The sequence below is a fragment of the Rhodnius prolixus genome, unplaced genomic scaffold, assembly GCF_049639745.1.
Source record: "Rhodnius prolixus isolate KJV_2025 unplaced genomic scaffold, Rpr scaffold_14, whole genome shotgun sequence".
In the NCBI taxonomy this organism is placed as follows: Eukaryota; Metazoa; Arthropoda; class Insecta; order Hemiptera; family Reduviidae; genus Rhodnius; species Rhodnius prolixus.
Window position 1 is genome coordinate 1,416,735 of NW_027411594.1, and position 24,021 is coordinate 1,440,755.

The 24,021-nt window shown below is 32.2% G+C and overlaps 1 protein-coding gene across 1 annotated transcript in view; it reads left to right on the plus strand.

Annotated features, from left to right (window-relative positions):
• Positions 1–973: 973 nt before the first annotated feature.
• LOC141451631 (lachesin-like) overlaps positions 974–24,021 on the plus strand; it is a 469,514-nt gene continuing 446,466 nt past the window's right edge. Inside the window, exon 1 of the mRNA XM_074123088.1 lies at positions 974–1,142. The gene's annotated coding sequence lies outside the window, so the exon portion shown is untranslated. The remainder of the gene's footprint in view (positions 1,143–24,021) is intronic.

Consider the following 24,021-nt stretch of genomic DNA (forward strand, 5'->3'; position numbering starts at 1 on the left):
GCAATTTAGAGCGCATTAAATTTAATTTTCCCCTTAATTTAAAAATTTTACTACGAGTATAAACTAGCTTCTTTGGCAAAACAATATCCTTCAGATCAAAATTAAAAAATTCTAATAAATTTTAACTAATACTTTCAATAATCTACATATCTGTTTGACTTCTCTTTCTTCTCATCTAGATTCTCAAGTCATAACCTAAAACATGCAAAGTTATCTCACTCAAATTGGAGTGCAAGCGTTGGAAAATTGGAATTAACAAAAGCAAGAGCCCCAACTCGGAGGATTACAATATTCTCGGTGCAGAAACCGTCAAATACTTGTGACAAAAAAACTTACACAGAATCCTCTCTCGAGATTAAACGACAAAAGCAAAAAATACAATACAGACTGCTTCTTAGACTGCCAGAAATATGTTTTAAGTTCTTACTAGCTAATAAACCAATTATATGCCTAATTTGGATTAAAAGGGATGAAGTGTGTGACTCAACCAATAGGATTGAAGGATGTGACTAAACCAATAGGGTTGAAGTAAGTGGCTCAACCAATAGGGTTAAAGTCTGTGACTGAACCAAGCGAACCAGTTTCAACAACAATTCCATTTAATGAAAAAAGGCAAATTAGGTTCAGTACATTTAAAAAAAACTTCATAGCTATTTTAAATCAATTTTTCAGAAAAGTAGAATCAGATACTTGGCTTTTTTTTAGCTGATTTATTATTATCAGATCTAAAAATTGGAGTGGCTGATAATCGACCTTTTATTTTTTAGAAAATACTATTTTTATGTTTATATTTGTGTAAGTAAATAGATTTAGAGAGCTACCTACTTGGTTTTAGAATGATATAGAGCTATGGGAGCCATAGAGCTACAAACAGCATCATTAACTTTGTAGTGGGGGTAGTAGGGGAGTGAACAATTCCACCCCTCCGCCTCCAGCTGCCTACCAGCTTAGCCGCCTCTAGAGGGACGGCTCGCCAGTCTTACTCTGTATACAGGCTGTAAAACTTGTAAGCTATTACTGGTGCTGACCGCGAGTGTATTGTGCGAAATTTGACGCGTAAAAAAAAAAAAAAATTAATAAATACAAAAAATAAAAAAATCCGCGATCTATTTCAACAAATAAATTTATTATATAAAATACAAGTAATTGAAATTAATACAATTTATTTAGCTGCATCTATTCATTTTATATTATTTGTGAATTATCTTTTTCTTTATAATTGTTTATTCCACTTTTGTTTTGCATGCTTATATATTTATGTCTTTATTATTATTTATTTTTTTCAGTCTAATTACAGAGTACGTTGCATGGATTATCTAAAAAATTTATTGATTATAAATACTAAATACATTTATTAAATTGAAATTCGTAAAATCCTATAATTATTTATACATTTATCTTTAAACAAATCATTGCGAATATCAACTTCGCCTTAATAAAAACAAAACCCCTCTACTTTTAAGAAAAATTGAAGCCAAATTTCTCTTGATGAGTTGAAAAATAGAAATTATAAAATTTAACGATAACTTACAAGCTCTATTTTCCAAGCAAATTATTACTGATAAAGAATAAAGATAAAAATATTAAACTCATTTAAAATCCTAATATTACTGGATAGAAATTTCCATTAATCCAGGGTTCGTCCGGATAAACTCGTAGCTCTTTTATAGAACCTGGAGAGGATTACTTTTTTTTTTAATTATTCTATTTTTAAGGCTACGTTTATGAGGGCCATCAAAATTGACAAATGGCGCAGAAAGATATTTTCCGTAAAAGTCTGCCAAAAATTAGGTGCGTTAACAGAGTTGTTTTCACATCAGTTTTGAAAATGGAACTGATTAAAAAAAAAAAAAAGAAAACGTTTTTCCTCCAGAAAACACAATTTAAAAAACTTGGGCACCATTGCAGTACTTCCTTTTACAAATATGTAAGAGAAAGTAAATATATACAAAAAAACAAAAAAAAAGTGCAGGGTGTGATATAAACTTTACAAATGGAAGACTAATTATCTATACTCAAGTGAAATCAACTCCTGAAAATCAGATACCAATCTAAAATATCGGAAAAACATGCCAGCTATTACTGATAAAATCAACTATACTATCCAGCATTGAGCTGTCCCTAACACATAACCTAAGCCTATTTTCGTGAAGTTATAGTATCTCGAGATTTCAATAAAGCTTCACATTAGCTTTCTAAAATATAGCGGTTCCTTGAATCTCAGTTAGAGAGCTGTGCATGTGTAACTGTTCGTATGTGTGGCATAAACAAAGTATGTCGAAACATAGAATGATATGTATGTATCTTAAGGTCATAATTTAACATAAAATTTCTTAAATAAACCATTAAATAATAACCAGTAACCAATGCCAAGATTGGGAATTGAATCCAGAACAACTAAACAGCTGCTTAGCTTTACAGTGTTCTCACCACAAGACACCTCTCGGAAGGTTTTTTTTTTTGACAACTTCATGAAGACAATAGATCATTTTTTGAGACAATTAAATTATTGGAATGTATTTTTGCAGCTTTAACCAATACGTGCTAACCAAAATACCATATATAAGCCAATTTGTGAAAAACTTTTGACTCTGAGAGATATCAAAACAGAAATATCAGGTAGAAATTATAAAACAAAAAGTCTGTATAATAGCTAACATTTTCATTATCAAGTACAGTTAAAAAACTGCTATAATCTTGTCAGTTTGAAGAAGTTGAACCTTTACCACAAATACATCTTTTGAGATCCCCTGAACACAAAAGAAAATTTTCAGTCTGATCCTCTGAACAGAATATTAAAATAAGAAAAGTACGAGTAAGCTCAAACTATCATTTTGAAACTTCTGATATCAAACTTTCGAATCATAAATTGTGGCTCCAGTCTTAAAAAAGCTACCGTATCTGCCTTCCCCTAAAATCAGTTTTTAAATTAGGTTATGGGGCGACTTCAGGAGAATTTGAGTCATTTTTCTTTTAAGAACAGCTTAAAAAAATCACTTGAGTAAAGTTCTGATTAACGAATCTCTTCAAAAAAAATATTATCACAAACGTCAACAAGTATCAAAACGGAAAATAAGGTTAAAGCATTTTGACATATTGTATTTATAAGCACAACCCACGCGCTAACAACTTATTTTTCGTGTTGATTTTTTGCTTTTGTAATCAAAACATGCCACCAGCGAAAAATCACTTTAGAAAAAAAAAATTGTTGCGACTCAATGAAAATACTACTTCTCATAAGAGAATATAAAAAGAGGAAAAAATATATAATTACAAATAAATACCTTCATAGAAAATGTGTTGAAGAAAAAGTTAACAGATTTTTTTCCCCCTCTTGATTGTATGAAAAAGCTTTTTCAATATTTTTCTCCATCCATTTTCTCTTCTGAAAAGAAAAACAAACTTAGTTTTTTTGTTGTTATGCCATAATGGACGTTTGCTGAGTTTTCTGTTCTATTCGTTACTATATAATGAAAAAGACTGGAGGTAGGAAAACTTATCAAAAGTAGTCTATTTTTACCGAACAGATAATATGTAGACATTGTAACTTTTTCATTATTCATCACCATTAACAGATTACATGGAGGTAAACATAAGTAGTTATTTATTGCACAACAATGGGATTGCCTCAAATGTGCAATATCAAAATTTAGTCTGCAATCGCTTTAATAACTTAAAAGATAAAACTCATAAAGGCTACTCGCTGAAGGTTAGGTACAATTTTGAATCAAGAATATTCTACAAACTTACTACTTTTATTTACCACAAACCTAACGTCTCGTAGTAGGAATCCACGCTATTGGTTTCTTATTCTAGATTTATCCGTATGACCCTAATTTGCAGTGCAGTCTTCTCTGTGGGTGTTCTTTAATTGAGTTGCTTACATATGTACATGATCTATTGTGATTAGAATATTTTGATTATTTTTTCTGGTTTGTTGGATGCCTTTGAAAACTCGTTCTTAACTATTCGACACGAAAACCTTATGCCCTAACAGTAGTTCTATCAATAGAAGATTGGGTGGAATTTAACCTTCTCTTACCACACTACAGTACTGTCTGACTGAGGAAGGTTACATTGTGTGAATATTTGTTATAAGTTTAATAAAAAGTGAACTGAATTTGTAAAAATATTAAGAAAGATAATGACAATTAGCAAATATTTATGAAGATTTCTATCTGTTTTATTTGCAAATAATGTTTTATAATCGTAAATTTAAAATTGCATTTTATAAGAAGGGGGGCGCGAATTCAAACTAGTGATACTGATTCTTGTTCATTTGTACTGGGAAATAATTATTTTTAAATTAAATATTTATAAAATGGGATTCTAATATCTGAATAATTAATGCGTAAATAAGATAAATCTTAAAATAGTGGAGTAAATGCATCATGCTCGTAAATTCATGTTTTTATTGATTTCTTATTTTTATTTTATTTTTTATTGAATATTTTAAGTCTGTGTGTTACGGAATTGAATATTGAGGAGTAACAACAGGTAATCTGGTTGTTCTTAATGTTTTTTTCTTTTTTGAATGGCTTTCTGTTTGTATATTTCAGTTCTTTCTAAGATATCCATACGTCTTGTTTTCCTTCTTGCTTGTAAACATTATTGGTGAGACTCGTTTTTGATGTAAGTAAAAGTGGCAAGTAAGTTGAAGTGTGTTATGGTTTTGCGTAATGTTTGCTTGTTCATAGTAGTTGATTATTGATGTAGGTAGTCTTATAGTTTCTTTTTTTGTGGCTATTTTGCGAATCGTGCTGGTTTCTTGCTTATAAGTTGGTCAGTGTAAGAGGTATGTTTTTAATCTGTCCATCAGGCGTCTAAAAGTGGCTGATTTGGATGGCGGGAACAGTTGTGTTTTTATCATAATACCAGTGGACGTACATTTTTTTACCATAGGAATGCCGTATACTAAGTTATTGTCTCTTCCAGTAAGTATGATATCCTAGAATTGTCTTTACTCAGTTCCTAGTAGAGGGTATAACTCAAAATATTTTCGAGACTTGTTCACTTGTTTGGGATTTTCTTAAAACTAGTCTAAACTTCAAATGTGCGTATACATTTATTTATAATTAAAAAATAAATAAATAAAAAATAGGTTTTAGAGCGGTCTTTGAAGGTTTAAAAAATTTATAATGTTGGTAAACATTAAATTTGACTAATTTCGAAGTTTGAAGAACATTTGTGAGCTCGAACCATGAGAATAGTAGGAAGATTAAGTCATGTGTTTACCTACAAAAAGTTTTAAAAGTCCATCTTCCGGTAAAAGCTATGATCCGCTTATGCCATACACATTTATCTGTCTTCATCGTATGAGCAGCAGTATTGGTTAACTTTCTTCCGGAGGAAATATAATTATAAAAGTTTTGTTGGACAAGGAAATGGTTTTTTTTTTTTAACTGTCTGAAATGAAAGTTTCCGCACCGAATGGAAAATATGAGAGAAAGAGTTTGGATTGAAGGAAAATAGTTTTATTTCTCTTCTGTTTGAGTAGATCCAACTGTGGAGAGGCCAGACTTTTTCCTACATCCTGTTCACAGTTTACTCGCTTTAATATTTATCGAAATTAAATTCTCTTTATTTAAAATAATTCTTCTATAACATATTTATTGATTGCAATATCAGTGATATTGAACTGTTTGGAATACAAGTTTTGGTGTTCAGTATCTACGTGACTATCTCTATCAATATCTATTTTCTTGGTCAATAGGGCCTTCATCAAGATATTTTCTTTCAAGAAATTTCGGCCAATCAATAAATAGTTAATTTAAAAAACCATACAAATACTGCATCAAGTAGTGTTTGAGGTATACAGGTAGTCCTCGACTTACGACGTTGATCCGTTCCTACGCGGCGTCGTAAACCGTTTTTTCGACGTAAGTCAGATCATACGTAAACTGTACCATATACAGTACAGTACAGTACTGTAAGCACTTAGCCTATTCTAACACAGTACCCAACATAATTATCAAAAAACACATATAAAATACTATTCAGTATGTTTAATAATGAAATGAAACAGTAATAAAAAACAGAAGTTACTTTACGATATCTAATTTCACTTCCATGGTGATGGCCTTCCTTTTCTTCGATGCACTGCCATCAGAAGAGTCTGCTCCCATGTTTGGGAGCCATAATGAAGGGCAAAAAGTGTTCGTGACAACTGGGATGATGGTGACGCCGTCTTCCTCGGTCCCGTGGCCGCTGCACACTAAATCACGTACGCGGGCTTTTCATACTACTGTACAGTACTGTACACCAACACACGTACAGTAGTTCGCGGGCTTTTCTTAGTACAACTGTGCAGTACTGTTGTGTAAATGGGAGTCGTAACCACGAAACGTCGTAACTCGAGACCGTCGTAACCCGAGGACTACCTGTATTTATCAATGCTTTCATATCAATGCTTTACTTTTAGAAATAGAAATAGAAATAGAAATAGAAAAGAAATTTATTATTCTGGGACAATTGTCCCCTAAGAATAAATACAGGTACAAATAGAGGCCTTAATAGTTTGGCCTGTGATTATACAGGAAATAAATAAATAAATAAGTATTTACAAAAAGTGAAAATAAAAATAACAGCAGAAATTAAGGAAATAAATTAAAACAATTAGAATTTCGGAGGAAGCTGGATAGAGAGGAGATAACTGAATAGACGGGATTTAAAGATGGATAGGGTAGGAGCATGGCGGACAAATGATGGCAAGGAGTTCCAGAGAGAGGTAGCACATATTAGGAAGGATTTGTCAAAGGATGAGATACGGTGAGAGGGAATATAGAGATCAGATGAGCGAGATCTAGTGTTACGGGAATGGATGGAGGAGTATTTTTAAACTTAAGGAGTTGAAAAATATAGGAAGGCCTTTGAGACTGGATGACTTGAAAAAGGAAAGAAGCCAAAAAATATTGGCGGCGATAGACAGGAAAAAGCCACTTCAACTCATTACAACAAACAAATGCAACCCTTCAGTAAAAAGACAAGTGTTACAAGTGACCTGACCAACAGTTCCAACAGTGGATTCAGTAAAGTGCCCTCCATTGTTCAAGTTAATCGCGTATAGTTTTCAAGGTACAAAACTGACCTTAGGTTCACCTCCAACCCTAAGCTTATGAACTCAAAGACAAAACCCAAAAAACACAGAATTTAAAAGCAAAAAAGAGAAGAAGAAAAGCATCGTATAAGTAACGAACATATTGTCAACTTCAGTCTCTGCGGCGAGCACTATTTAGAATCAGACGTCAGTCTGGTAGTGCGGCATTATGGGTAGGGAATATTGGTGATTACTGAGGATAGAGGCCAAAAATCTGCGCGCTATTGGATGATGATTTGGAGCCAATGAAAGGCACCAATGACGACGAATGCAATCACAAAACCTTAGACATGAACAATATATGATACAAAAGGTGACAAAATTACGCGATATGAACCTTTATCTCTTGTTTTTGCACCAAATTATCCCCCAGTAATAAGATCCTGCCGTCAGTCGTGCAATTCGTAATTTCACCCTAAATAGGAATTTATCATTTATATTTTAGTTTATTCTATCCCTGGAACTCTCCATGCAAATTTATTTAGTTTCAAATGCTACTTGTGCTGTGGGATACTCGTATGTGCATGAAACGATGTTATCAATCCAATCAGAGAGTTTTTCCAAGTACCTTCTATGATATTTATTGGTTGATTTTGTTGATTAAATTGGTTTTTGATCAAAATTGAACTTTTAAAGTTCCAATAACTTTTATTAAAGCTTCTATTTGTATATTTTAATATAAGAAAAAATCAAAATAAAAACTCTTGTTTTGCTCAGAGAGTCTATTAAATGTGACATCTGAAAGAATTCAAAGAAACAAAGATTTCATTCAACTTTAATTAAATTAAATTTGTGTATTTTATATTCTAATAAATTATATTGTACCTGCGCGACAGTTGATTAAATTATTCTAGTGCTTTGTCTCACACGTAGATTCCGTTTGTGTCAGTAGTTTTTTAATTTTAGAATATTAAAAATGCTACGATTGTTTTTCTTAATAAGACCAAGTTTTAAGAGTGCATCAAATTTTTGAAATATATTTTTGAAAATATAGGGTATAAAGTTCTTTTAAAAGGTGTAGTTTAGAATTTGGAATGAATAAGTTTGAACTTAAAAAAAAGAAAACGCACAAAGTAGCGAGAAGTTTAAATGTGATATTTTATGCAAGGAATCAGGTTCGCCTAGCAAGCTTTGAGTAGGATGAAGAAGCACTGTTCTGGAGAATCAGTCGAGACTGATAGAGACTGGAAAAGGTCAACGAGAATAGATTATAGGTTATCCTCATGGAGCATTGAAGACTCAGTTATCTTCTCAGAAAGTTGGGGCTGGCTCATAAAAATGAACACTTGGTCTGGTACGAAATGAACGAATGGCGGGGGTTCTAAGTTGGATTGTCTCGTTAACATATTGGTTGCCTTTTGTTCTTTGAGATTCATTTATTCTAGTTTATACAAGATTTGTTTCTAGGTTGACTAGATTTTTGTCTAATAATATACAAAACAAAACAGGGTATCATGAGTCAACTCGCTAGAATTGTGTCTCCAGGCTTTCAGGTGGTATTGGACTAGGAAAGTGGAAATAAGAGCCTATTTCTATTCTATTGGTCAGAAGTCATGTCTGGTTGGGTTGTCTATGACAGTAAAACGTAAAGTAATGCCTATTTTTCAGGCACGTGCAACTACCACAAATTAGGTGTCGTAGACGGAGGCGACTAGCAAACATACTAATACTGTAAATTAAATAAAATCCAAGGCCTAAGACCGGTAATCAAACCCAGTACCACAATACATCTTTACTTTACAGGTCTCGCCTTTAACCGCTCGGCTACCGTGGCACCCTCTTATGACAGTTGATTATCATATGCAACTTCTCAAACTACACATGGACTTCAGAATCTGTGCATGTGGACATGTAAGTCTGTATTGATTACTAAGCCCTATAAACGTTTTATAGACACTGCACCGGTGCAGTTTGTAACAGGTTCTAATGCAGTTATTCAGCTAAGCTTCTCCTAGACCAATGGGGAGCTTAGTCTAATAGATAATACTCCTGGACTTGTATGATTACAACGGAAGTATAAAGTATAGGATGAGCAGAATTTATGCAACTTCTTGAAACTCAGTATTATAGGAAAATGCCCCCATAATTTTATATTATACTATTCTAAAGCCTATAAATAAAATGCGTAGATATGAAATGCATTAACCTTTTTCAAAAATAGAAGAAAATCGTATAGAGCAGATTGAATAAATTTTTACAATCAGTAATGGGGAAAAAGTTAAATTTACTGCACAAGCTAACATACAATTCTGGAATCAACTTAATCCTTGTTAGGTCCCAAAGAAACCCTTGTAGTTACCAGAGCAACGCTAACAACTTTTACAGATTTTCTGAAGAAAAGACGAGGAAAGACCCAACCAAGATTGATTTTGAGTTGTGAAGAGGTTATGGTCCGGGGTCTTTAGAACAGGTGGAATCTAGTGGAGCTCATAAGATTATTGTTCATTTGTCAAGAATATGTATTCTTACCTAGGATGCTACCTAAGCTACCTACTCGTGTTGATGGTAGCTCTAATCCTCGAATCGATTTTAGTCCTAGACTTTATATTACGGCGTAGCAATAAAGTAAAAGTAAAGTAAAGTAATCGCCTATTTTTTCAGGCGGGGCTTAACGTCCAGCTACCAATTAGGTGTCGTGGACGGAGGCGACTTGCAAACATACTTTACTGTAAATTTCTTTTTATTAACCATTAAATAAAATCCAAGGCCTAAGACCGGGGAATCGAACCCAGTACCACAATACATATTAGCTTCTCAGGTCTGGCGTAGCAATATCTGACGTCATTAACGTTCAGATACTTTTAAAGTGTCTTCCTGGTTTCCAAACAATATCATAGAGGCTCCTTAGAAGTGAAAATCTAAGAGCAGGCAGGATTCGAACCTGGGATCTCTGCATGGTATTATCAACTGAGCTAATCTCTTGCCTAATATTGTCTCTGAGATTTCATCTTCTGTCTGTAGTTATTGGCATAGAGAAGCTTTGTTCCCACCCTTAGACCCATAATAGTATCCTCTATTTATCGAATTTCGGAGACAGTATTTCAAATAAGGGCCCAAAGTTAAAAGAAAAAAGTCGCAAAAATGGGATAAAATAGAAAATTAAAGCTCAGTTGAGATGCAAAGAAGTATTTCCGCTGAAGGCTCAGTTTGAGAAATTTTGGTACGATCGCAGAACTTCCTCTAATAGAGTAAGAGGAAGTTGTACATGAGTTTTTTTCCGTATCAAATATTTTTCTTGTAATTTTTAATAGAATTGTATTGGTATCGTTCAATGAAGGAACAATGTAGTTATAGTTTTAAAATTTAAATACGACCACACACTCATTTACATACACACACAGAAAAGTTGGAAATACGCCATGACACCTGTAGCTTCTAACCACTTAACCATTTCCTGTTTTCCTGTAACTCTGTTGTAAACTGAAAAACCCGGGCGACTAGATATGCCGCTAAACTTGTATAATTGTTCTAAAGTTGTTGGTGCATAACAGTGAAGTAACTTACTTCCTGTACGAAATTCTCTGGCTAACTTATTTTCATATATAATAACTTGTTTTTATTAATTTTTGTTTGGTTTAAGACATCGCGAAAACGTTTGTAGTTTTTCTGGTGTGTGGAACGATTTTTTTTTTTTTGAGTACCCAGGAAACCAAAGTTCTTGTTTTTCCTTGAACAAGTTATCGACTCATGTGGACCTATCTACATTCTACTACACTCTCTTCACATCTTTATTGAATGACAAACTTTTAGCCTAGGCAATTGGGCCCAGCCTTCAACTGACCTTACACCTTTTTTTTGGGGGGGGGGGAACCAGGATGCCACTCCCCTCCAAAATATCAGTTTTATTATAATGAAACAAAAGTTATCTTGTAACAAATTTCCCATGTTCTGTTAAGAAAAATTCATTTATTAAGACATAGACGTTTGTAGATAAATAATTCTGTTGAACAGGGCATGTTTTCCCAGAATCATCTTTACTCTAATGATGTAACGAATGAGAACGATGGAGATGATAAAGACATTTTCTAAAAAAAAGAGGAAAAAAGTCGAGTAGAACTTGGTAGATCTATTGTATGTATTTGAATCCAGATCAAAACACCAGGATTATGTGCAACGGAGTTTATTCTCTTATAACTCACAACTCGTTTCTATAAATAATAAATATTTTTGTACTTATATGAATAATAAATGCTAACAAATTAACAATAAATATGGCATTTACCACATTTCTCTGCTTCTCCGGGTCCAAAACCCAAAATCAGATACCAAATTAACTACAAAACTGAATACTAATAATGTTCTTAACACACCAATCACATGATAGTTATTCTAAAAACAGCAACCCATATGTTGTGCACTAACATCTATTGCAAAACCCAAAACCCTAAATTCACTTGTAGATTCGCGCGACTTATTGTAGCTCTTTCCATACAGCGTATTAATTTTTTGTGTACGATCTTGTATCTTGTGCATTCATTTTTAAATTAGTGTAGTTGGTCTGAGCGTAAAGTAATCCATTAGCCCCAAATGATGGTTTTGGTTTTCGACCGTTGTTGATTGACGATTTTGGGGAATATTGAGGTGAGGTCATAAATTCAAAACCAAATTTTGTTACTTCATACCAAAGTTTCGGTAAATATATTACCTTCAGGGCATTGTAAAAAAATATTTTGGAGTTAAATGTTTAGCTACATCATCAAAACTGTTTTTTTTTGCCATTGGCTTTAGGTGCTTATCTCTAGAATATCACTCACTCTCCATTCTTACTTATAAATACATTCGCTTCACACATTCATCCCTCTACTATATACAACTATTTACATACAAACTTACAACTAATGGATGGATCAGTACTCTATATTCCTGCCATCCTTATAGCTTAACCGAAATTATCATCATTTTCTTGCATTCATTCTAATCGGCTATAACTTTTAAATACATTCATATTTCACTGCTAGCTCTGCTATAGACTTAAGCACATAGATGTTGGTGGAGAATATTATGTCTTCGTCGCGAAATGGTGCATCTAAACACCTGTAAAAGTCGTCAAACATTCGTTTCCTTTCTACCACATAACGTGGACATATCATTATTATATGTTTGAAATCATCCTCCTCCTCATTGCAATCTACGGCAAAGAGGAGAGAGGACCTTTTGTTGATCCTGTGTAGATACGATCCACATACCGGCGTGGTTCGCTCTCAGCCTGCTTATTGTCCGTAACAACCCATTTATTAGCGACAGTTCCCAGTTGTATATAGTAGAGTTCCCTTAAACCAGAGTTGGGCACATTAAAAAAAAAATTAAATTCTACATTTAATTGATTAAATTTTTTAATTGATTAAATTTATTTTTAATTTTAATCAGAATTTAATCGGCGAATTTAATCGTAATTTTAATCATATGAGAAATTATTTAATCAATTAAATTTCCAATTTAATCGTTAATCAAACTAATTTAATCAAACTAAAAAAATTATGATTAAATCTGAGAATTAAATTGAACTTTAATTTTAATCACCGAATTAGTTCAATTTCAATCGTTAATTAAACTAATTTAATCATCCACTTTTATAGCTGTTCAACCAATGGTTCGAAACACGTTTTGGCGAGGCCCTTTTTTTAAGCGTCTTCAATAAATAATTTTCGGTTAATTTTTCTAGACTTGGACTTCTTCACGAGTCTCTAGACCAGTGGTTCTTAACTTTTTCATAGACGCGGAACACAATTATATGTATATATTTTCCTCGCGGAACACTAACATTAAATAATTTGAAATTCGGTATTTAGCAAGAACTTAAAATTAAATTCAAATTAAAAAAAAAGGAACAATTTTTAGTTTTCGTATATTTCCTAAGATTCTAAATTTCAATACATTTAAGATTGAAATTTCGCTAAACACATGGACCATATTCGCGGAACACCGGTTAAGAACCACTGCTTTATATCTTCTAAAAATATAGATATGTGCACAAAATAACTATAGTTTATAATTCAGAAAAACAAAGTGTACAAGAGAACAAAATTCCATATCAATACGTGGTTCACAATGGGAGATACAGAACGGCCATAATTTTACAGAATTTCATGACCCAAAAAATTTTCAACCCTTTATATCTTCTACATTTATAGATCTGTGCACAAAATAACTATAGTTTATAATTGAGAAAAACAAAATGTACAAGAGGAAGAAATTTCACACCAATACGTGGTTCACAGTGGGAGATATAGAACGGCCATAATTTTACAGAATTTCATGACCCAAAAAATTTTCAACCCTTGATATCTTCTACATTTATAGATCTGTGCACAAAATAACTATAGTTTATAATTGAGAAAAACAAAATGTACAAGAGAAAGAAATTTCATACGAATACGTGGTTCACAGTGGGAGATATAGAACGGCCATAATTTTACAGAATTTCATGACCCAAAAAATTTTCAACCCTTTATATCTTCTACATTTATAGATCTGTGCACAAAATAACTATAGTTTATAATTGAGAAAAACAAAGTGTACAAGAGAACAAAATTCCATACCAATACGTGGTTCACAGTGGGAGATATAGAACGGCCATAATTTTACAGAATTTCATGACCCAAAAAATTTTCAACCCTTTATATCTTCTACCTTTTTAGATCTGTGCACAAAATAACTATAGTTTATAATTGAGAAAAACAAAGTGTACAAGAGAACAAAATTCCATACCAATACGTGGTTCACAGTGGGAGATATAGAACGGCCATAATTTTACAGAATTTCATGACCTAAAAAATTTTCAACCCTTTATATCTTCTACATTTATAGATCTGTGCACAAAATAACTATAGTTTATAATTGAGAAAAACAAAATGTACAAGAGAAAGAAATTTCATACGAATACGTGGTTCACAGTGGGAGATATAGAACGGCCATAATTTTACAGAATTCATGACCCAAAAAATTTTCAACCCTTTATATCTTCTACCTTTTTAGATCTGTGCACAAAAGAACTATAGTTTATAATTGGGAAAAACAAAGTGTACAAGAGAAAGAAATTTCATACGAATACGTGGTTCACAGTGGGAGATATAGAACGGCCATAACTTTACAGAATTTCATGACCCAAAAAATTTTCAACACTTGATATCTTCTACATTTATAGATCTGTGCACAAAATAACTATAGTTTATAATTGAGAAAAACAAAATGTACAAGAGAAAGAAATTTCATACGAATACGTGGTTCACAGTGGGAGATATAGAACGGCCATAATTTTACAGAATTTCATGACCCAAAAAATTTTCAACCCTTGATATCTTCTACATTTATAGATCTGTGCACAAAATAACTATAGTTTATAATTGAGAAAAACAAAATGTACAAGAGAAAGAAATTTCATACGAATACGTGGTTCACAGTGGAAGATATTGAACGGCCATAATTTTACAGAATTTCATGACCCAAAAAATTTTCAACACTTGATATCTTCTACATTTATAGATCTGTGCACAAAATAACTATAGTTTATAATTGAGAAAAACAAAGTGTACAAGAGAACAAAATTCCATACCAATACGTGGTTCACAGTGGGAGATATAGAACGGCCATAATTTTACAGAATTTCATGACCCAAAAAATTTTCAACCCTTTATATCTTCTACCTTTTTAGATCTGTGCACAAAATAACTATAGTTTATAATTGAGAAAAACAAAGTGTACAAGAGAACAAAATTCCATACCAATACGTGGTTCACAGTGGGAGATATAGAACGGCCATAATTTTACAGAATTTCATGACCTAAAAAATTTTCAACCCTTTATATCTTCTACATTTATAGATCTGTGCACAAAATAACTATAGTTTATAATTGAGAAAAACAAAATGTACAAGAGAAAGAAATTTCATACGAATACGTGGTTCACAGTGGGAGATATAGAACGGCCATAATTTTACAGAATTTCATGACCCAAAAAATTTTCAACCCTTTATATCTTCTACATTTATAGATCTGTGCACAAAATAACTATAGTTTATAATTGAGAAAAACAAAGTGTACAAGAGAACAAAATTCCATACCAATACGTGGTTCACAGTGGGAGATATAGAACGGCCATAATTTTACAGAATTCATGACCCAAAAAATTTTCAACCCTTTATATCTTCTACCTTTTTAGATCTGTGCACAAAAGAACTATAGTTTATAATTGGGAAAAACAAAGTGTACAAGAGAAAGAAATTTCATACGAATACGTGGTTCACAGTGGGAGATATAGAACGGCCATAATTTTACAGAATTTCATGACCCAAAAAATTTTCAACACTTGATATCTTCTACATTTATAGATCTGTGCACAAAATAACTATAGTTTATAATTGAGAAAAACAAAATGTACAAGAGAAAGAAATTTCATACGAATACGTGGTTCACAGTGGGAGATATAGAACGGCCATAATTTTACAGAATTTCATGACCCAAAAAATTTTCAACCCTTGATATCTTCTACATTTATAGATCTGTGCACAAAATAACTATAGTTTATAATTGAGAAAAACAAAATGTACAAGAGAAAGAAATTTCATACGAATACGTGGTTCACAGTGGAAGATATTGAACGGCCATAATTTTACAGAATTTCATGACCCAAAAAATTTTCAACCCTTTATATCTTCTACCTTTTTAGATCTGTTCACAAAATAACTATAGTTTATAATTGAGAAAAACAAAGTGTACAAGAGAACAAAATTCCATACCAATACGTGGTTCACAGTGGGAGATATAGAACGGCCATAATTTTACAGAATTTCATGAACTAAAAAATTTTCAACCCTTTATATCTTCTACATTTATAGATCTGTGCACAAAATAACTATAGTTCATAATTGAGAAAAACAAAATGTACAAGAGAAAGAAATTTCATACGAATACGTGGTTCACAGTGGGAGATATAGAACGGCCATAATTTTACAGAATTTCATGACCCAAAAAATTTTCAACCCTTTATATCTTCTACATTTATAGATCTGTGCACAAAATAACTATAGTTTATAATTGAGAAAAACAAAGTGTACAAGAGAACAAAATTCCATACCAATACGTGGTTCACAGTGGGAGATATAGAACGGCCATAATTTTACAGAATTCATGACCCAAAAAATTTTCAACCCTTTATATCTTCTACCTTTTTAGATCTGTGCACAAAAGAACTATAGTTTATAATTGGGAAAAACAAAGTGTACAAGAGAAAGAAATTTCATACGAATACGTGGTTCACAGTGGGAGATATAGAACGGCCATAACTTTACAGAATTTCATGACCCAAAAAATTTTCAACACTTGATATCTTCTACATTTATAGATCTGTGCACAAAATAACTATAGTTTATAATTGAGAAAAACAAAATGTACAAGAGAAAGAAATTTCATACGAATACGTGGTTCACAGTGGGAGATATAGAACGGCCATAATTTTACAGAATTTCATGACCCAAAAAATTTCAACCCTTGATATCTTCTACATTTATAGATCTGTGCACAAAATAACTATAGTTTATAATTGAGAAAAACAAAATGTACAAGAGAAAGAAATTTCATACGAATACGTGGTTCACAGTGGAAGATATTGAACGGCCATAATTTTACAGAATTTCATGACCCAAAAAATTTTCAACACTTGATATCTTCTACATTTATAGATCTGTGCACAAAATAACTATAGTTTATAATTGAGAAAAACAAAGTGTACAAGAGAACAAAATTCCATACCAATACGTGGTTCACAGTGGGAGATATAGAACGGCCATAATTTTACAGAATTTCATGACCCAAAAAATTTTCAACCCTTTATATCTTCTACCTTTTTAGATCTGTGCACAAAATAACTATAGTTTATAATTGAGAAAAACAAAGTGTACAAGAGAACAAAATTCCATACCAATACGTGGTTCACAGTGGGAGATATAGAACGGCCATAATTTTACAGAATTTCATGACCTAAAAAATTTTCAACCCTTTATATCTTCTACATTTATAGATCTGTGCACAAAATAACTATAGTTTATAATTGAGAAAAACAAAATGTACAAGAGAAAGAAATTTCATACGAATACGTGGTTCACAGTGGGAGATATAGAACGGCCATAATTTTACAGAATTTCATGACCCAAAAAATTTTCAACCCTTTATATCTTCTACATTTATAGATCTGTGCACAAAATAACTATAGTTTATAATTGAGAAAAACAAAGTGTACAAGAGAACAAAATTCCATACCAATACGTGGTTCACAGTGGGAGATATAGAACGGCCATAATTTTACAGAATTCATGACCCAAAAAATTTTCAACCCTTTATATCTTCTACCTTTTTAGATCTGTGCACAAAAGAACTATAGTTTATAATTGAGAAAAACAAAATGTACAAGAGAAAGAAATTTCATACGAATACGTGGTTCACAGTGGGAGATAAAGAACGGCCATAATTTTACAGAATTTCATGACCCAAAAAATTTTCAACCCTTGATATCTTCTACATTTATAGATCTGTGCACAAAATAACTATAGTTTATAATTGAGAAAAACAAAATGTACAAGAGAAAGAAATTTCATACGAATACGTGGTTCACAGTGGAAGATATTGAACGGCCATAATTTTACAGAATTTCATGACCCAAAAAATTTTCAACCCTTTATATCTTCTACCTTTTTAGATCTGTGCACAAAATAACTATAGTTTATAATTGAGAAAAACAAAGTGTACAAGAGAACAAAATTCCATACCAATACGTGGTTCACAGTGGGAGATATAGAACGGCCATAACTTTACAGAATTTCATGACCTAAAAAATTTTTAACCCTTTATATCTTCTACATTTATAGATCTGTGCACAAAATAACTATAGTTTATAATTGAGAAAAACAAAATGTACAAGAGAAAGAAATGTCATACGAATACGTGGTTCACAGTGGGAGATATAGAACGGCCATAATTTTACAGAATTTCATGACCCAAAAAATTTTCAACCCTTTATATCTTCTACCTTTTTAGATCTGTGCACAAAATAACTATAGTTTATAATTGGGAAAAACAAAGTGTACAAGAGAACAAAATTCCATACCAATACGTGGTTCACAGTGGGAGATATAGAACGGCCATAATTTTACAGAATTTCATGACCCAAAAAATTTTCAACCCTTGATATCTTCTGCATTTATAGATTTGTGCACAAAATAACTATAGTTTATAATTGGGAAAAACAAAGTGTACAAGAGAACAAAATTCCATACCAATACGTGGTTCACAGTGGGAGATATAGAACGGCCATAATTTTACAGAAATTCATGACCCAAAAAATTTTCAACCCTTGATATCTTCTACATTTATAGATCTGTGCACAAAATAACTATAGTTTATAATTGAGAAAAACAAAATGTACAAGAGAAAGAAATTTCATACGAATACGTGGTTCACAGTGGGAGATATAGAACGGCCATAATTTTACAGAATTTCATGACCCAAAAAATTTTCAACCCTTGATATCTTCTACATTTATAGATCTGTGCACAAAATAACTATAGTTTATAATTGAGAAAAACAAAATGTACAAGAGAAAGAAATTTCATACGAATACGTGGTTCACAGTGGAAGATATTGAACGGCCATAATTTTACAGAATTTCATGACCCAAAAAATTTTCAACACTTGATATCTTCTACATTTATAGATCTGTGCACAAAATAACTATAGTTTATAATTGAGAAAAACAAAGTGTACAAGAGAACAAAATTCCATACCAATACGTGGTTCACAGTGGGAGATATAGAACGGCCATAATTTTACAGAATTTCATGACCCAAAAAATTTTCAACCCGTTATATCTTCTACCTTTTTAGATCTGTGCACAAAAGAACTATAGTTTATAATTGGGAAAAACAAAGTGTACAAGAGAAAGAAATTTCATACGAATACGTGGTTCACAGTGGAAGATATTGAACGGCCATAATTTTACAGAATTTCATGACCCAAAAAATTTTCAACCCTTTATATCTTCTACCTTTTTAGATCTGTGCACAAAATAACTATAGTTTATAATTGAGAAAAACAAAGTGTACAAGAGAACAAAATTCCATACCAATACGTGGTTCACAGTGGGAGATATAGAACGGCCATAACTTTACAGAATTTCATGACCTAAAAAATTTTTAACCCTTTATATCTTCTACATTTATAGATCTGTGCACAAAATAACTATAGTTTATAATTGAGAAAAACAAAATGTACAAGAGAAAGAAATGTCATACGAATACGTGGTTCACAGTGGGAGATATAGAACGGCCATAATTTTACAGAATTTCATGACCCAAAAAATTTTCAACCCTTTATATCTTCTACCTTTTTAGATCTGTGCACAAAATAACTATAGTTTATAATTGGGAAAAACAAAGTGTACAAGAGAACAAAATTCCATACCAATACGTGGTTCACAGTGGGAGATATAGAACGGCCATAATTTTACAGAATTTCATGACCCAAAAAATTTTCAACCCTTGATATCTTCTGCATTTATAGATTTGTGCACAAAATAACTATAGTTTATAATTGGGAAAAACAAATGTACAAGAGAACAAAATTCCATACCAATACGTGGTTCACAGTGGGAGATATAGAACGGCCATAATTTTACAGAAATTCATGACCCAAAAAATTTTCAACCCTTGATATCTTCTACATTTATAGATCTGTGCACAAAATAACTATAGTTTATAATTGAGAAAAACAAAGTGTACAAGAGAACAAAATTCCATATCAATACGTGGTTCACAGTGGGAGATATAGAACGGCCATAATTTTGAAGAATTTCATGACCCAAAAAATTTTCAACACTGTATATCTTCTACCTTTTTAGATCTGTGCACAAAATAACTATAGTTTATAATTGAGAAAAACAAAGTGTACAAGAGAACAAAATTCCATATCAATACGTGGTTCACAATGGGAGATATAGAACGGCCATAATTTTACAGAATTTCATGACCCAAAAAATTTTCAACCCTTGATATCTTCTACATTTATAGATCTGTGCACAAAATAACTATAGTTTATAATTGAGAAAAACAAAGTGTACAAGAGAACAAAATTCCATATCAATACGTGGTTCACAGTGGGAGATATAGAACAGCCATAATTTTACAGAATTTGATGACCCAAAAAATTTTCAACCCTTGATATCTTCTACATTTATAGATCTGTGCACAAAATGACTATAGTTTATAATTGAGAAAAACAAAGTGTACAAGAGAATAATATTCCATACCTATACGTGGTTCACAGTGGGAGATATAGAACGGCCATAATTTTGAAGAATTTCATGACCCAAAAAATTTTCAACACTCTATATCTTCTACCTTTTTAGATCTGTGCACAAAATAACTATAGTTTATAATTGAGGATAACAAAGTGTACAAGAGAACAAAATTCCATATCAATACGTGGTTCACAGTGGGAGATATAGAACGGCCATAATTTTAAAGAATTTCATGACCCAAGAAATTTTCAACCCTTGATATCTTCTACCTTTTTAGATCTATGCACAAAATAACTATAGTTTATAATTGAGAAAAACAGAGTGTACAAGAGAAGAAAATTCCATACCAATACGTGGTTCACAGTGGGAGATATAGAACGCCCATAATTTTACAGAATTTCATGACCCAAAAAATTTTCAACCCTTGATATCTTCTACATTTATAGATCTGTGTACAAAATAACTATAGTTTATAATTGAGAAAAACAAAATGTACAAGAGAAAGAAATTCCACACCAATACGTGGTTCACAGTGGGAGATATAGAACGGCCATAATTTTACAGAATTTCATGACCCAAAAAATTTTCAACCCTTGATATCTTCTACATTTATAGATCTGTGCACAAAATAACTATAGTTTATAATTGAGAAAAACAAAGTGTACAAGAGAACGAAATTCCATACCAATACGTGGTTCACAGTGGGAGATATAGAACGGCCATAATTTTAAAGAATTTCATGACCCAAAAAATTTTCAACCCTTGATATCTTCTACCTTTTTAGATCTATGCACAAAATAACTATAGTTTATAATTGAGAAAAACAAAGTGTACAAGAGAAGAAAATTCCATACCAATACGTGGTTCACAGTGGGAGATATAGAACGCCCATAATTTTACAGAATTTCATGACCCAAAAAATTTTCAACCCTTGATATCTTCTACATTTATAGATCTGTGCACAATATAACTTTAGTTTATAATTGAGAAAAACAAAATGTACAAGAGAAAGAAATTCCACACCAATACGTGGTTCACAGTGGGAGATATAGAACGGCCATAATTTTACAGAATTTCATGACCCAAAAAATTTTCAACCCTTGATATCTTCTACATTTATAGATCTGTGCACAAAATAACTATAGTTTATAATTGAGAAAAACAAAGTGTACAAGAGAACGAAATTCCATACCAATACGTGGTTCACAGTGGGAGATATAGAACGGCCATAATTTTACAGAATTTCATGACCCAAAAAATTTTCAACCCTTTATATCTCACTAGACTTAAATAGGACCACTTTGCACTAACATTTAACCATGTTGGCGACTCACTAGACTTATATACGGTCTACCGGAAAGTTCTGTCCGTTTTTGGTATAAAAGAAGATACAAATTTTTCTTACCAATAAACTTTATTAAATAATATAATTGCCATTATTATTAATGATATCCCGCTAGCGTGAGCGCAATTTATGTATTTCATTTTTGAAAAATGTAATTATTTTTTGATGCGAGAAATTGAACCAGTACTTACTTGTTTGATATCTCCTTCATTTTTAAATGTTTCGCCCTTCAAAAAATTTTGTAAGGACAATAACAAGTGATAGTCGGAGGGTGCTAAGTTCGGGGAATATGGTGGATGCGACAGAATTTTCCAGCCTTGTTCTGCAATTTTTAGACGAGTCTTTAAAGCAGCATTTGGCCTGGCATTATCATGATGCATTATGATGTTCTTCCTATTGAACATCGCCGGCCTTGTTTCTTGGACTGCTGTCTTTAAATTATGCATTTGCTAACAATACATCTCCGAATTTAGCTTTTCGTTCGGTTTTAAAAGCTCATAATGTGTAGGTCCTTTAATGTCCCACTATATACACAACATTCTCTATTCAGAGTGAAATTAGGTTTTCAGGTGGAAGGGCTAGCTTTTCCTGGTTCACAATATGTCCTTTTCCTTACGATGTTTTCGTAGGTAATCTACTTTTCATCCCCAGTTATCATCCGGTTCAAGAAGAGCTCGATTTTGACCTCGAACTACGGATTTAACCCCAATAGACTATTTTCAGAGGGGATATCTAAAAAATAAAGTGTACAGTAACCTTAATCCCTTGGCTTCAATCGAAGATCTGGAATATCGAGTAGCTCTAGCCTGTCTAGATCTGGTTTGTTCCATTTGAAAAATACTTAGATACTGTATCTGGGGAAATTGGGGTTTAAAAAATGGGTCATTTACTGAAAAAAACTAGATTTGATTAAATACGTGTTTTCTATTTTTTTGAAATTTCCCGCCGTTTTAAAAAAAAGGGGGTGGAGCACATAACTCTGGTCACCCTGTTCATAAGTCTATTGAGTCGCCAACTAGGTTAAATGTGAGTGTAATGTTGTCCTATCTAAGTATAGTGAGTGGTAAACATGGTCAAATGTGAGAGTAAGGTGGTCGGTCCTATCTAAGTTTAGTGAGTCGCCAACATGGTTAAATGTGAGTGTAAGGTGGTCCTATCTAAGTATAGTGAGTGGTAAACTTGGTTAAATGTAAGAGTAAGGTGGTCCTATCTAAGTATAGTGAGTGGTAAACATGGTCAAATGTGAGAGTAAGGTGGTCGGTCCTATCTAAGTTTAGTGAGTCGCCAACATGGTTAAATGTGAGTGTAAGGTGGTCCTATCTAAGTATAGTGAGTGGTAAACATGGTTAAATGTGAGAGTAAGGTGGTCCTATCTAAGTTTAGTGAGTCGCCAACATGGTTAAATGTGAGTGTAAGGTGGTCCTATCTAAGTATAGTGAGTGGTAAACATGGTTAAATGTGAGTGTAAGGTGGTCCTATGTAAGTCTTGAGAGTCACCAACATGGTATAGATGAGACACCAGACTGGTAGAATGAAGGTGCCAAGTTTAGGAAAAGTGATAATATTGATAGAGAAGAGGCACCAGCTAGGCGGAATAAAGATGCATTGGTCCGATTCTGGTTTAACCATTGGCAATGTTTGGTTTTAAAAATTTAAACTCTCAAATTTTGATTAAATTAAAAAATTTAATCGCCCGAAGTGATTAAAACTAAATTTGGAATTTAATTCAATCAATTAAAATTCTAATTATTTAATTTTAATTTTAATCTTAATTTTTAGTTATGATTAAAAATTTTAATTGATTAAATTCCGATTAAATTAAAAGTGAATTTAATTTTAATCAACTAATTTTGGCGGATTAAATTTTTTAATTTTAATCATGATTAAAATTAAATTTCGGTTTAATTCAATTGTTTTTTAATTGATTAAATTTTTGTCCAACTCTGCCTTAAACCATGGTTGTCTAGGTAACTGATCTGCCATAGTTTTATAGAATCTCCCTTTATTACCATTACTGTAATCTGTCTGCCATTTTTGTAGTGCTGCTTTTGCAATTCTGCACTTGATATCGGTGTGTGGTAATTTATAATTAGCCATTACCCCACTATTGGTGACTTCCTTCGCAAGTTTATCAATAATTTCATTTTCTTTTTACTGATGATTACTGTTATGATAATGTAGCTAAACATTTAACTTCAAAAAAAGTTTTACAATACCTTGAAGAAGGGTAATATATTAACCGAAACTTTGGCATGAAGTAACAGAATTTGTTTTTTTGTATTTATGACCTCAATAT